Source organism: Perognathus longimembris, chromosome 17 (assembly GCF_023159225.1).
Source record: "Perognathus longimembris pacificus isolate PPM17 chromosome 17, ASM2315922v1, whole genome shotgun sequence".
Lineage (NCBI taxonomy): Eukaryota > Metazoa > Chordata > Mammalia > Rodentia > Heteromyidae > Perognathus > Perognathus longimembris.
In genome coordinates this window covers 28,893,319-28,909,541 of record NC_063177.1, presented here as the reverse complement: position 1 = coordinate 28,909,541, position 16,223 = coordinate 28,893,319, and the positions used below count along the sequence as shown (strand labels likewise).

The following is a 16,223-nucleotide window of genomic DNA, read 5'->3' as shown; positions in this document are numbered from 1 at the left end:
GATGGAAAGAGTTGAGCATCCAGGAAATGGAAATGAAATTATTTTCTTTGTTGCTTTTTCTTTTTTGTTCATTTATCTGCCTTTGGGAAGGTAAGGGAGAGGTGAACAAATGCAGCAGTGGTACTTACTAGACACTGTTGAAAATGAACTACACAACTTGTGGGTGAGGACAGGAGGGAAAAACTGGGAGAGAGTGAAGACAGGGGTGACATTGTCCGAAAAGAAATGTGCTCTTTACCTGACTTATGTACTTAACTGTAACCTCTTCATATATCACCTTTATAATAACAACAAAAATTTTATAAAGAGTTGGGCATATTGAGAGGACTCACCTGAGATCACAGGCAAGCCAACACAGAGCTGAGAAATGAGCTCAGGGCTCAGCTCAGAACCCCCAAAGTTTATTTCCCTCCTGTTAGCCACAACTGTCATACCTAATGTGTGGAAAGGCAAAACGACCAGCCTCACATAATTTCCAGACCTTCTTGATACAGCCTGTAGTCTTCCAGGATTTAAGACATTAAAATGACTACACATTAGTCTTTCCCTTTTTTCTGTCTATCTTTCCCCAGCTCTGTTCTCTCTCTCTCTCTCTCTCTCTCTCTCTCTCTCTCTCTCTCTCTCTCTCTCTCTCTCTCTCTCTTTTTCTCACACACACGCATGCACACACATATACGCCTTTGTGTGCAGATGGGCCCTGTCTACAGATATAGATTCTGTGTTTTTCTTGTCCCCCGTCCCCCCCTTCTCCGCTCCTCCCTGGTCCCCAGGCCTGCTGCCTTCCCCAAGGATGCTGTGGTTAAGGTATTCGAAAAGATCTCATTGTCTAGCCTGTAACACGCTCCAGTGAACAGCCCACCTGAGCCAGAACAGAGCTGGTGCCTCCTCTGATGCGTGTCACATTTCCCCAGCACAGCTGATGAATAGGGTGTCCTTTCTGACCAGCCCCCTTGTGCATGTGTCTCACTGTACAGTTATACTATTGTTTGGAGACACAAAGGCCCCCATTGCCCCAGCTGACCACCCTCTTCACCTTTGTTCATGGATCTCTTACAGGAACAGGGCACAGATGGCTGAGTTTGAGGGCAACAGTAATTAAGAGCTGCCTTGGAGCGAACATATTTATGGACAGTGGCCTGGGATGGCCTAGAAAGTTGCCTTGTGACCAGGCTTCATGTGACTCCTACCACCAATTGTCCTTACTGATGATCTTGGTTTGCAACCTTTGCCCTGTGCCCTTGCATGCTTTTCAGTTTCCTGGAGAGCTGGATGTGTGAGGCCTTCTACTTGGGGGGGATTCTGGGGATTCTTGGCCCCAAATGGGTCCAAGCAAGATGGCCTAAAAGCTTTCAATCAGCACAGGAGGTTGGAGTTAGGCTGAGGTTAGAACCTCTTAGGCCAGTTTGACTCACCTCATGGGTCCTTCGTCAAGAGTCTATGCTGCAGTCCCAGGGAGTCTTTAGTCCTGGTGTGGGGCGGGGGGCGGTTGCTGATAGCAGGGTGTTCTCCCCTAATATGAGACCACATAGCAGATTTATGGAGCTGTAGGCTTACTTTGAGAATGGGAACCTTATAAGTATGTGACTAAAGCTAAGTTCACTCCTGGTGCAAGACCCCAGAGGGTCTATTATGTACTATCAGTATCACTGTGTAGGCATGCAGCCTCTTATTCATTGAACAGACACCATGATGCCTTGGGTTGGGTTACCTTTCTATGTGTGTTGTGTCTTATTCTGCTGACTTCATTAGCAGTAATGTTCATGGAGTGACTCTCGGTGCCAAATGCTGTTGGGAAGTGCCTTACACATATTGCCTTATTTAATCTTCAGAGGAATTAAAACAGATGAGGATACTGGGACTCAGATGGAAGGGGGGTAGGGGGTTGGTTACTTGCTGTTGACAACAATATGCATCTGCTGTGCCCTCCCTCCCAGCCAGGCTGCATGATGACATTGGGCTGTGCCTCTCTCTCTCCTGTTCTCTGTCTTAAGAGTTTCAGTATGGTCCACAGTACCTGGGTAGCACTGATGCTCCAGAGGAGAGGATTGTGATGGATCTTCTATTTTCTGTAGAATAAGCACAACATTCGAGGCTTATCAGTTCCACTCCTTGGTTCTTATGCCGCTGTGCATCATGCTCTTATGGCCTTCTCAGCTATGTACTGCCCTGTCTGCACCTAATCTGAGCTTGTCTGCCTACACCCCTGTGGAAGGACAGACAGATGGTATCTGCCTTGAACCCTGCATTCTGGAGCAGTGATCCTTGCTTTTGTCCCAACCTCACAGCTTTGTTTGTATTGCAGCTATTTGCGTGTCCTCTCCTGATTAGGACAAGAACTCTCTGAAGACAGGGATGTATTTAATTTGTATACCCCCAGGACTAGCACAATAGACAATTCCTGAGTGTGTGTTGGTGTGAGCAGCTTTGTGGAACCTGCCTAGGCCTCAAAAGCAGAGGAGGGGATGGCATTTCAAGCAGATGTCCCCCTCTTGCTATTCTCCTCTTTTCCCAGACTCCCTGGGTTTGGTGAAAATTGGCTATAGTCATGAGACACCCCTGTTGCCTCCTAAATAACATCTGTTTACTTTCCCAGAGAGAGTAGCAATTTACGATGAGTGAATAGAAGCAAAAGCCCCTTTCCTTCTCTTGGCTGCCTGTCTGTTGCTGGGGCACGTGGGCAGATCCCTAAAGACATCCTTACAGACTAGACAACTCAGGGGCTCTGTGGAAATGTGACATCAGCAGAGAGGGTTCAAGGTAGAGCAGCCTTTTGGGTTTTCTTTGGTTATAAGAAGTTGAGATGTAGCATGGAGGACCTTGAGACCCACCCGGAGCTTGCGTACCGCTCAGCCCTTGATGGATGAGCTCTGTTCTCAAGGAGCAAGACCCATCTTAGAAGTGGAAACAAACATAGCAGAGTAATGCATACTTGAGGCTTCATGTAAGTTAATTCCTTCTGGCTCAGCCCCAGATATCTTGATTAAATGGCCTGTGAAGTGCTAAGATATCTTGATAATGTACATTTTACATTTGATTATATAATCAATTATGTTTCTCCTAATAAAATTTAAAGTGAGCTTCAAAAAATTATAAGGCCGAACTACATATGAAAAGAAGGTAGTTAGGTGCCAGCAGCTCACTCCTGTAATCTAGCTACCAAGGAGACTGAGATCTGATCATGGTTCAAAGCCAGCCAGGGTAGTAAAGCTTATTAGATTCTTATTTCCAATTAACCAGTAAAAAGCCAGAAGTGAAGCTGTGGCTCAAGTGGTTGAGCACTGGCCTTGAGTGAAAAAAAGCCAAGTGGGAGTATGAGGCCCTGAGTTTAAGCCCTAATATACCAGGACAAAAAGACAGGGAGGGAGAGAAGGAAAGAAGGAAGGAAGGAAGGAAGGAAGGAAGGAAGGAAGGAAGGAAGGAAGGAAGGAAGGAAGGAAGGAAGGTAGGTTGGCTGATTGATTTCCAGATGGGTGTGAGGAATCCCGTAAGTTGGGTGTCAGTGCTGGCAGGTGCCATGATGGGACATCTGCTGTGTTTACCCGTGCCCAAGACACCAGCTTTCCCACACCTGTTTGCAGAGCACAGGCTCATAGTGCCGCATCATTTCAAGGTACAGGTTATAGCACAGCATCACTCTCTAAAACAAAAATCATTTTATTTACTCCAGCACTGAGAGGATGAGGATTCTGCTCATCTCATGAATCTCAGGGCATAAGTGAGAAGAGAACTCAGCAGAGCTGGGCTTGCCATGAGGCTGCCACCAATCCAGTCAGGGCCACCAGTTGGTTTATGGAACAATAAAAGGAAAAGTGTTTGGAGGCCCACTGAGGGCCTCGTATAGCCAATTAGGAGAGTCGCTGTGTGGCTTTCTCTGCCTGCCTCTGCAGCATCCGCACCCGCTGGGGAGGTGACAGGGTTTAATAGAAAGGGCATGCTCAGACCTATTCTTCCAGTGCGTAGAATGGGACCCAAGGTGGCTTCTGATCGATACCCTGGAGGGTGAGGTTTCTCCAAGGACATTTGGCATGTAGCAGGGAGTGTGGAAGGTTTGGGGACTAAATGCTTCTCCTTATTAAGGGATAGATGGACCGAAGGGTCTGTTCCAAACAATCCACTCTGTCCCGCAGACAAGCTGCTGCAGCCTTTTTCGTTTCTGTTTAAAACATTGCTATCAGCCAGTTGGAATATAAGCCCGGAGTATCGCAGGGAGTAATCTAATTAGTATGAAGTCAATTCAGTCGCTCCTTTTGTATCTCGTGATTAAATAAGTGGGGAAAATGGCTTGAAAATTAGGTGCTAGAACGACCCAATTACATTTCTGTAGCTTTTTGTATTCAATTTCATAAACAATTTTGCTCTTCGCTGGTTAATCAGTGAATGCCTTTTTCCAGTTTGAAAAGCACTTTTGAAATTATAATGCAATTAAATTGTGTGTGGATGTTCTGGCATAGCGAGTGCGAAAGCCGGGGGCTTGGCAGGCCGCCATGTTGTACCTTGACTGTAATGAGTCCCCAGGCTGGCAGCTTGCGAGTGTCATTCATAATATTGTCCATGCTGGGTTACTGTAAAGTACAGCTGCCTTAACCGGCAGTTAACCAGCAACCGCCAGTCCTCTCGCCAGAGCAGTGTGTGTTGCCTTGTATACCGGGTCTTCTGTCCTGGAGGTGACAGAATGGCAGGGCTCCTCTCAAGACTTGCTGAGCTGTAGGTAAGTTGGATGTCCTCCTGATAAATGAAGTCATTGTCTCAGAGGTGATCTGCTTACTTGTCCCCAGGAAAGGATGGAATGAATTTGTCCTGCTGCTGCTGAGTAGCCTCACAGTCAATAACTGTCTTGTATCAATAAGTTTTGGGAAGGGGATAGACGTAGTCTTGGACACCTTGCTGTGTGCCCAAGATTACAATAAATACCTTTCTGGGATCTTTACAATAGCCCTGTGAAAGTTACATAGATGAAGACATTAGACACAAGACTCAGTAGCTTCCGTGAGTGGTGCTTCCAAAACCTATACTCTTGGAGCATTTCTACACCTTCTAGACTAATTGGGCTAAAAGTTAGGGCAGGAGGGCAGCATGAGTCAGTCCACTGTGCTCTGTGAGGGCAAGTGAGAAAAGAATCTTCCGACTCTGGGGCGGGTTCCAAGAAGTCCACAGAGAAAAGTTGTATGTGGAAAATAAAACACACTTTAGATAATTTCCCCCAAAATCTTTAACCATATTTTTACCCCTTTAGATATTTGGGTGTGAGTTGAGATGGTCTGTAATGTAGTACAGGATATAAAACATTGACCCAAAGTTGGGATAAAGAGGAAACACCAGGATGGTCATAGCATAAGCCCAATGGTAAGTCTCTTTCCCAGTTCTTCCCTGGTTGGTTTCAAAGATTTCCTTTGCCTTTGGTGACTCGGGATGTAAAGCCCTGGTAGGAGGTAAGGCTCCAAAGGACCTCACAGCAGTAGATCCTTGGATCATTCTGATTCTAGAGCTTTCTTAGTGGCTTTTAATGGCTCAACTCCTCACAGTTAACACCTAGCTCTAGCCTCCACTCTCCCTTCTTCCCTGTTGACTTTTTTCCCTGATAGTAGTCTTCAAACTAAATCCAGTTTACTGGAAATGAGTGTTATTAAATTCCTAGAGGGCCTTTTTCAGCACATTCCTTCATGTTAAACTTGACATAGAATCACAACCAAAGGGGAAGTACCTGTAGCTGGGTTATTGTAGAGCCTGCTGAGTGGGAATGACAAGCTTTACACCAGGCGCACCTCTGGGAGGCTGGAAAGCTGTGATGGTGTTTATTGGTGAGAGAAAAGGTTGAGAGGTAGAAATGAGCACACCTGGGCCTGGGCTGGCAAGGGGGCAGGGCAGGGAGGTGTGGGAGGAGGCAAATGGGTAGAGGGTGAAATTTCCAGAGCCACCTTAGACTTTAGAAAGCTGCTTCATGTTTCAGCCCCCCCCCCCCCTTCTTTTTGGCTATGAGCCTGGCAGATCTTGGGTCAGGTGTAGCATCTGTTTGGCAGTAAAGCTGTGCAGAGCTAGGATGGGGAGGTGAAGGGGGTGGGGCAGTGGATTAGAGAGAGGAGGGAAGATAGGGCTCCTGGGACTAAGCTTGGATTTAACTGGGAAGCATGTTAGTAACTGTTAGCATGTGCTTCTAATCATCGACTTGCCAGATGTTCCCAAAGTGGGAAATGGAGGGGCCTTACATGATAGTTCCCTGATGGGGAGCAAGTAGCTTGGAGTTGGAAGTGGGCTACAGTTTGCTTGCCAGGCGTTTGCTCCTTTCTAGAACATCTGGAAGGAAGAGAGTAAAAAGGCATCTCTCACTCAGCCTGAGTCTTGGGCAACTGTCTTGCTGTGGTTCTTCTGAAAGTCAAATATCCCACAAAGAAAGGAGACATAAGAAACCTGTATTGATTCCTTCCTTTGAAGGAACTAGCCCACCTAAAAAGCTGAAAACCTTGCATGCCTGGACGTCAAGGTCCCTATTTCTGGATGGGTGCCGGTTTCTGCAGAAGCTCAGAGGCAAGACGTACAGGTATAGATAGATTGGTGTGGAATTGGTTCCTGACCTGATTTATGGTCCAAAATAAAAAGATTAAGCCAGATGCTGGTGGCTCATGCCTGTCATCCTAGCTACTCAGAAGGCTGAGATCTGAAGATCATAGTTTGAAGCCAGCTGAGGCAGAATCTTCAATTAACCAGTAAAAATCTGGAAGTGGAGGTATGATTCAAGTGGTAGAGCACCAGCCTTGAGCAGAAAAGCTAAGAGATAGCACCCTGGCTTTGAGTTCAAGCCCCAGTACCACACCAAAATTTTAATTAATGAAAAGATTCTACACACCTTCTAAGGCAAGTGACTATTCTAAAGTGACTATTCTAAATTCCAAAACTTTTGGGAAATGATCTCAAAAGAAAACAGTGGAGACTGAATGAATTGATACAAAACTTGTCTTGCCATATAGATCTTCACTCTGGGTAAATGGAACCAAAATAACCAACAGAAATGATCATGTCTTCAGTTGGTAAAGAATTCTGGGATGTGGTACAGGGCCCAAGAATTATAGAGCAAGAGGTAGAGAAGCTGGCTGACAAACCTGCCTTGAGAGCTAGAAACAGACATTCAGTCTGCATATGAGCCATGTATGACACACACTCAGGAGAACACTTACAAAAGCAAGCTGAAGGAAAATTACAGGACGTTCTTATGATGGATTATTACACATCCATTAAAATGATGTTTACAGAGAGTTTTTAAATGACATGTGAAATGCTGATGACATAATATTTCATGAAGAAAGCTATAAAATTTATACACCTTGTGAAGCACATTAGAATTAGAATCACCTGGGGAGCTGTTAAAGAATACCAATTCCCAGGCCTTGCCTCATGGACAGTCAGTCAGTCTCTGAGGGAAGCCTGAGCATCCCTAGTGGCTTTGAGCAGCCTGGGCTGAGAGTGATAGTGCTGAGAAGTGTGCACAGAAGAGAAATTCTCCAAGCTGCTCCCAGGGGCTTCTCTGGTGGAGGAGTTTGAGGATGGGTTCAAGTCTGCCCTTCAGTCATTTGTGAGTTTTCTAGGGTCTTATGGGGAGCCATGGAAACATCAGAATGTGCTAGAGACTCAAGCGAGCCTTTCCCTTTTATTTTTATTGTAAAGGTGATATGCAAAGGGGTTACAGTTATTTAAGTCAGGTAATAAGTCACCCCTTCCCTCATTTTCTCACAGTTTTTTTTCCCCCTCCCAAGCCCTTATTTCTTATGTCCAATCTGTCAATTAAGTGATTTATTTTGATACATTCAACGAAGCCATGATGCCTAATTGGATAATTGTGATGCTACCACAGGACACCTCATAGGAATGGTTTTGGAAAGTCAGTGGTAAAATAGTAACAGTAATTATAACAATGACACATCAAAAGCAAATGCAGACACTCGTCTGTTGCTTCCAGATGAGAGTTTATACCAGATGTTTTCTGTAACTGGCTCTAGCCCCCTGAAATCAGGAGGGTCTGTGCCCTCTCTTTACAAGTACCTGTTTCCCTCCCTGTTCCCTCCACCTGCCCACAACTACTGTTGTTCTTCAGACCCCAGAAGAGGTGCTACTGATTAGGGTAAACACATAGTCCTCTCTGGAGGCTATCAGGAGAGCTGAAAACAGGATCAATACTCCCAAAGAGTAGATCGGTGCATAGACAGAAAAGGACAGGTGAGACCCTAGAAAGGTGTATACATATACCACAGCATCCAATCCTCAGGCCAAAGCTTGCTAGGAAACAGTAAAGGATTTAACCCCACCTTGGAGGAATATTGCAGGTTTGGATAAGGATTCAGAAGTTTAATCAGCAAAACTATTTAGGTCCCTGTAAGTCTAACTGTGAGAATTATTTCTGAGCGTCATCCGTTCTGGAAACAGTGAGTTTGCTAATAAGCTAGATGGTATTTGACACCAGCTGCCTGGGAAAGAGTGAGGGCTTGCCCACAGAGGCTTCTAGGATGAGAGGGATTTGCAGAGCCCAGTTGTTTTTGTGGGACTTGGTCTCAGACTCTAGCTTCTGAAAAGTTGCTTTGGAAAGACTGATCTGTTTATCCTTTTCCTTAAGGAAATCTATCTGTACTTGCTTATCTCCATTTATTCTGTCACCCTGAGGCCTGGTTTATTCAACCTCGGGTACTTCCCAGCACATAAGCAGGTGTTAAACCAGTATTTTTTTTCTTATTTATTGTCAAAGTGATGTACAGAGAGGTTACAGTTTTACAGTTTCATACATTAGGCCTTGGGTAGATTTCTTTTTTTTTTTTTTCCAGTCTTGGGCTTTGGACTCAGGGCCTGAGCACTGTCCCTGTCTTTTCTTTGCTCGAGGATAGCACTCTGCCACTTGAGCCATAGCACCACTTCTGGCCGTTTTCTATATATGTGATGCTGGGGAATTGAACCCAGGGCTTCATGTGTAAGAGGCAAGCATTCTTGCCACTAGGCCATATTCCCAGCCCTGGGTACATTTCTTATACTGTTTGTTACCTCCTCTCTCCTCCCCCCTCTCCCCTCCCCCTTTCCTTCTCTCCCCCATGAGTTGTTCAGTTGTTTTACACCAAATGGTTTTGCAACTATTGCTTTTAGAGTCGTTTGTCTTTTTACCCTTTGTCTCCCGATTTTGATATTCCCTTTCACTTCCCTAGTTCTAATACCAGTATATACAGTATCCAGTGTACTCAGATGAGATACAGTGATAGCGCAAGTACAACCACAGGAAGGGGATACAAGAGGATCATCAACAATAGAAGCTACTGTTTCATATGGCATGTGAAAGTCATTACAACAGTGATATGAGTCGTTTCCATAACATGGAGTTCGTTTCACTTAGCATCATCTTATGCATTCATAAGGGCATATCTATTAGGCTCTTGTGATCCTCTGAATCAAAGGAGGCTAGCACTTCGGAGGGAATGTGGTACCTAGTGTGCCAAGAGCCTTCCTTGCCCCAGAACTGGCATGTCCACACTGGGTCCTGCCTGCTACCCTTTTGGCTTGGCAAAGGGCTGAGCTTGCTTGGTAGATCTCTGCATGTCAGCATGGCACCACCACTTAGGTAGCACCTGCTTCCCTGCTACCCTGTTGTAAATTTTATTTTTAACTAAAGTGAGCAGAGACCTGGCTGCCGTGGCTGTAGCTTATGGGTGTTAGGCACCCAGCACAGTGGTAATAAAAGCATCTTGACTGTGATTGCCATCAAAGTGCAGACATGCCTAGCAGTTAGGCCCGAAAATCCCAGAGGAGTGTGGTGATCCAGGACAGAGCAAGGACAGGAAGTCCACCTCCTCTCACTATACACACCCTAGGTCCCACATGCATACATCCAGTGTATTCATGGTGACCGCCATCATGCCTGTCCTGATTACTCAGCATCAGTTACTGGTTATATAATGACCATGGTGTAATTTATAGTTCATAAATGCATTGTTCCTTACAATGACCTCATGAAGCAGTAATAATGCTACTATAATAATAGCATATAATAAATTACATTGCTAGGCAGCAGGTTCTAATTATTGATCCCTTCTGATGTGCCATGTTCTGTGTAAACTGCTCTACTACCTTGTCTTGCTAATAAGACAGTAGAGCCAGGAGTGGTAGCATGTACCTTCAGTCCAAGCACTTGAGGGCTGAGGCATAGAATCACAGGTTCCCAGTTACATAGCATGACCCTGTTTCAAAATAACAAAAACAAAAGACAAGTAGAATAATACTGGGATTCAAACTTTTCAAATTTATTTATTTGACTGTTTTATTGAGTGCAAGTTGTAGGTACAGGGGATTCTGCTGCAAATATGCACAGAGTCTCTTGAAGTCCTATGAGATGCTTGAAGGTGATACAGCCCTGGAGAGTGGAGCTAAGGATCAATGCTCCCTTGCTCCAGACCCATGGGGCATCCTGGTCTGCACACATGTCTTCAGGGATAGCCAATCAAGTCATTTGGCTGCAATTGTATGGCAACTTATCCATACAGTTTATCCTGGGCTGTGTTGTGCTAAGCCTTCTGCTTATTTTGGTTGCCCTTCCAAGGACTAATGGAGAGGAAAGCCTGGGGCTTTAGGGACAGACAAACCTGGGCTTCCATCCCAGCTCAGCCACTTGCTGATGGAGAGAGGCCATGGCCAAGTGAACTCACTGTGCTGAGTATCCTATTCCTTGTTTGTCAAAATGAGATAACATCACCTATCTTGGGGACAAGCTGGAAGGATTAGAGATCATGCATATGCAGAGACTGAGTAGGACTTACTGCAAACTAATGATGGTGGAGTGAAGATAGTGATGAAGAAAACCATGTGGGAAAGGAAGTGGCTCATTCAGGAGGAAGATAGTCATGACTAGCTCTAGCTCTGCCTCAGTGAGCCACAGTTTTAGCAATGAATCTCCAACCTCATCCTACCTGTACCTCCCCCCCCCCCCCCAGCCCAGCACTCACCCTTCCATCTCAGCTCCAGCAATACTGTTGATACTCTAGGGAACAGGCGTGGCCAAGGCATTACTTCAACTCCTGGCATTCCTCCAGCCGTTGCTAAAGCCTTTATCACTGCCACCTTTCTTTCCCATCACTGGTTACGGGTCCTTACAAGCCAATGAAATAAAATAAGCAGATCCATTAGACCTTCTGATTGGCAAAACAACCAGGATGAAAGAACCAGAACCCAGAGCCTTCCTGAGCCTGCAGCACAGGTCCTTGGATGGGAACACCTTCCATCAAGGGATGGCCTTTGGTCAATGGGCAGAAAGCCTAGCTATGGACTAGTGCTAAGGTCTTGGGCTAAGAATACTGTTCCGGTTCTCTACCCCGTCACCACCCACCCCGTGGATGAACTTCCAAGACCATCACCAGCCCCTTAAAGAGTGATCATCCTGGAAAGAAAGGCTGGCTACGTCCAGCAGAATACTGTGGGTGTGTCATTAACAGAGGGCACTGGGCAGGGCAGGGTCCCTTTCTAAGCATGGATACTGCACCTAACTTCTGACTTCTACCAAGTACAGCAGAGCTTCTGATTTTTCAGTCCTAAGAGACAAAGGACACCCAGATCTCCTAGGTTTTAGAGACAAAATTGCTACATTCTGTTTTTTGTTTTGTTTTTGTTTTAAATAAATTCCTAGCTGGAGTAAGTTCCTGTCCTGATTGCCTGCTGGCTGGTCCTATTCCCTCCACAGCAGCCCTTGAGCCCTGCAGAGAGACCATGATGGGAGATTCAAGGCTTTGTTTGGCTTGTGGTTTCTGTGGCACCATTTACTCTAGATGCTCAAATGTCCTGTCTTGTCAAGAAAAGTGGAAAATCCAAATTTGACTTGGCTCAATGTGGTAGCTCAATGGGAGCAGCAGGCTGTGCCTCTCTAGTTCCATCTTTCAGTTACTGCTCAGCCCTTCTAACTGCCACAGCCTGGGAAACGTGAACACTTCCTATTGGGCTTTCCAAAGAAGAAAGATGGCTGGGCTGTGGCCAGGCCCATGGATCCTAGAATTAAATTCCTTTCTCCTCTTTCTGTTCCTGGTCGTCTTCCTCTCTACCTAGACCTTCAGCTAAGCAGATTCCACTCTTGGGGGGCAGATGCATGGTGAGAATTGAAAATGGATGGGTTGTTAGATGAGGGAAGGAGCCTGGGGACTCTTTTTCTTTACTCCAGATTTGGTCTGGTTTGGTGCTGACTGCCTCTGGTCATAACTGATTAAATCTTTAAAAGGAAAATGAATTTGTAGTTTAGAGAGACAGACTAGACACCCTCTCCCAAAGCCACTCATTCCTGTAGTCAGTATTTGCTGGGTGCTGATTAGGGGGGCTGGGATGTAGTGATGGGGTAAGCCTGCAGTTCAGGAGCTCACACTAAATCACTCCATTCTTTGCATACCAGCAGAGGGAATTAATGGATTTTGTGTTTCTTCTAGCCTTGAAGGCCAGAAAAAGGGTCTTACCTCCATTATATCCTGAAGGTTCAACTAAGTTTCTCCCATGTTGTAGGTGTCCAATTAATGTTTATTGTAGAAATGTTTTCCATTTGAAGGAAAAATGAATACTGTTTTTATAACCAGCTTGCAACCAAAGTTTATATTTATTAAGAAAGGGGAAACAACTGAAGGTTGGGTGGGGTGAGCTTTCAGTAATGACTTACAGGAAAGCCTGGGTTTTAGTTCACCATCAGTGTTTTAGTTCACCATTGAAGCATGGGTTGATGAAGTTGCTAAGAAAGGCCCCAGGGACAGTGCAAGGCCAAGTCCAGCCCAAGTGTCTGGTACTTTGGGTCACTCAGACCCCAGCTATACTATATGAAGAGGGACACTGATGGGGGACATCAGATGGGGACCAGCACACTATTACAGGAGAAACTTTGGAGCAGCCAAAGGGACTAGAATAAGAAGAGAGGAAAGGGCTGCTCCTAGGTGGGAGATGGAGAGACTAGGACTGCTCTAACTCTAGATTGCTATGAGGGAAGTGCCCAAGACTGACCTGAGATAAGGAATTGAGTAACACCTCAAGCTGGCAGGCTTACAAACAACCCATCCCTTTCCTCAGATGTATACAAACAGTGAAAAAAACAGAGATAATTGGGATCGAGGACGACTTTGCAAACCCCAGCCAGGGTCCTACCTCAGGAAAGCCCACCTCATCCCTACCACTCCATCTCCAGGTCCAGAGGGGCCAGACAAGTAATTTTTCCACAAGGTTCTTTGGAAATTATGTCTTTAAATCTGGTCTAAGTGATAGCTGGTTCGTTGCCAGTTGCTTACTGCCGTACTTGATATGTGATAGCAAAGCAAGAGAAAGAGACAAAACAAAACAAAAATCCCCCCAAGTCTTTGGTGATTGGAAGAACCCCTGCCTGCTGAAGATGACTAGGAAATGAAGAGAAAGCCTGTCTGGGAGTCGTGCTGTTAAGCCCAGAAGGGAAGTCATGGTTTTTGTTGTTTTAATTTATGAAAAAGGGTTGTTAGGGCTTAAGCTTCTCAGAAGCATAGCAGTTATATGGAGTGAGACGCCTCTTGGTTCAGTTGGCTTTCATTGCAGGTGGCTGAGTCACTGTTGCTGTGTCCTCAAGCACCAGCCCCTTCTTGGTCCTATGAGATTCTTATTCCCAGCAGGCCACTGGGTCCTCCAGAGGCTGTTAATGATCACCCCTCCCCCCAACAAACACACACATACACTGCCTCCACATCCCTCAGCTAAGCTTTGAACAAAACAGTCAAGTGAAGCCCTGGCTTTTGTTTGGGTGTCCCCTCCCCTTGTTGAGAAATCCCATTATCCAGGAGAATGATAGTGAAACTCTAATATGTGGGCTGTTCTTCTGACCACCACCACCCCTACCCTGGTCCCCTTGTTGCTCTACAGGGAAAAGAAGAATATATATTAAAGCTCTGAGAATCTATAAATCTGAGTTGATTCTCTGCTGGTGACAGCTGAGTTCTTTCTCACCACATTTGACACAACCAATAGGTTTACAGTTATTGGAGTGTTTCTCTGAAGCAAATGAAAGCTCTTAGTTAGGGGATGGGTGAAATGGCATTGTTTGTTCCAGGCATCTCTGCAAAGCTGGCTGGGGAGGCATTTTTACATCATCCATTCTGGGCTCAGCCGCTTGCACAATGAGGGCTTCGTTGAAGGAGTCGCAAAGATGCTTCCTGCCAGCCTGGCCTTTCTGTCCGAAAGGTGCCAAGATGCTGGGGGTAGGAACCAGCCCCAGCTGTGTTCATTTTGCCAGGGAGCTTGGGGCTAATTGGGAACAGAAGGGCTGCCCAAGGGAAGAGGAAAGGGGACAAGAGAGGGAGAGACTGGCCAAGGTAGAGGAATGACAAATATTTGCTTGTAGCAAGACAAGAGTAAAAACAAGAAAGACTCCTAATGAGAGCTTTGGGCATTTTGTGCTTTCGGTTCTCAGGGGCCAACAGTGTGGGCTGCTGTGATTAGATGCCTTTCTGTTTGGCTCAAGACCAATTCCTCTTTTCAATATCAAGTTTCATAAGCATAGAACAATAACAAATCATTATAAATCCTCCTGGAATGGTGGGTGGGTGGTGGTGGAGGGCTTATGTTCCCCCTCCTCTCCTCTTCCATAAACCCATCTTTTCAGCTCAGGTACATTTTCCCTATTGTGAATAGAGAATGTCTCGGCAACTTGCGTATTGTTAATCTCTTATTAGGCAAAAGTCTTAACACCAGGCTGGGTGCTCAGATGCTTCATTGTGAGCTCAGGATGGAATTATGCATCATGAATAAAAACCGCTGTCAACATGCATTGGTTTCAAAACATTAGAGCATATGGTATGTGATTATCTGTATTGTCAAGTGCAATAAAGTGAATTTGGATATAATAAAGAATGTAATATTTTAGAAATTTGGTAATAAACTAAGGAAAGGATGACAGCTGAGGTTCCTTAAGGCCCCAGACACAAATAAATTGAAGTTACTGGTCTTTGTGGCCAAGCAGAAGAATGGCCACAACATAGCTGGCTGGCTGTATGCTGTGACTTTCAAGCTCTGTAGTCCCTTGGTTGCCTCCTGGGAACACAGAGATGTTGTAACTCCCCTGATGAGACGGGAGAAGGTGATGGCTCCTGGTGGAAGCCAGGCCTTGTTTCCTTACCTGGCCTCTAGTGTGCTGGGTGGCTCGTGCATGTCCGTGGAGGCCTCCCTGTCTCCAATCACAGGCAGTGTTGTGCCAGGCAGGCATCGCAACTTGATGACAACCTCCCAACCTTGTCTCCAGCCTTCTTGGTTCCCATGTGGTCAGTGTAGGTATGGCGCCAACCCCTTTCTGGGTGATTTCCTGGTGAAGACAGCCATTTTTTCTGGAGCCCTTGTCCTCCAGGGTCAAATTAAGTTGTTTCTACAAGTCTGTGTGACAGGGAAGCAGATCTCCAGACAGATGCCACACCAGCCTCGGAAGAGGGCTAGGAATGGCGTGAAGCTCCCCCAAGTCCTCTCACTGAAGATTGTAGAGGAAAAAACTGAGGCAGCTGAGTTGTAGAAATGAGATTGTGAAGCCAGGCCTCTCACCACCTTTTTCTATAAATAAATAAAGGGCTCTTTCTAGTCACAGTCCACAAATAACAACCCCACGCCGAAGGCCTCACCACAGAAAACCTTCAAATTACTAAGTACCTAGGAGCTTGAAAGAATGTTTCAGGGGGAAAAAATGTAATCAGGTGATTTTTCTCTCTCTTCACACTTAAGCCTGCCTGGCAGAGGCTGGTTTGTACTTATTATGTTCTGAGTTTCCCCTTAGCTCCTACTTTTGCACCTTGGCCCCACCAAGAGGAAGTCCATTGTGTCACTTCACGGTTGAGCTCTTGCCTAGCCAGGTGTCCTGGTAACAGCTGAGGCAGCCCCTGTGCGTGTTTCCTCAGAGACTTCTTTTATATTTCTAACCCCCAGCTTTTCCCTAGGCCCCTGGCTTCCAACTTTGGAATTTTTGCCTTAGCTCTGAGGACACCCCTAGGGAGCCCTCACCCCATACCAGGTTCCTCCCTTGCACCTGCGGTGACTCTTCCAGTCCTGGTTTCCAGTGCTGGTCTTGCTTGTGGCCCAGCCAAGTGGGCTGTTTCATTATTAAGCATGAAAAATTGGTAGTACCACCACTGGGCCAGACTAAAGCAATTCGGACGGCTAGGAACAGAGAAGACATTTAGTCCATTTCATGCCTGGGTACCTCTGTAATTCCCAGGACAGGGTGAGAAGAGGTTTGAGTAAAC

General features: G+C 45.8%; 1 protein-coding gene and 1 long non-coding RNA gene across 14 annotated transcripts in view; one reads left to right on the top strand and one right to left on the bottom strand.

Annotated features, from left to right (window-relative positions):
• The window catches only part of LOC125365293, a 32,524-nt gene extending 28,570 nt beyond the window's left edge, over positions 1–3,954 (bottom strand). Inside the window, exon 1 of the long non-coding RNA XR_007213683.1 lies at positions 3,942–3,954. This is a non-coding gene — a long non-coding RNA (uncharacterized LOC125365293). The remainder of the gene's footprint in view (positions 1–3,941) is intronic.
• Positions 1–16,223, top strand: part of Msi2 (musashi RNA binding protein 2) — a 369,528-nt gene that overhangs the window by 272,894 nt on the left and 80,411 nt on the right. The gene's annotated exons all lie outside the window — the stretch shown is intronic.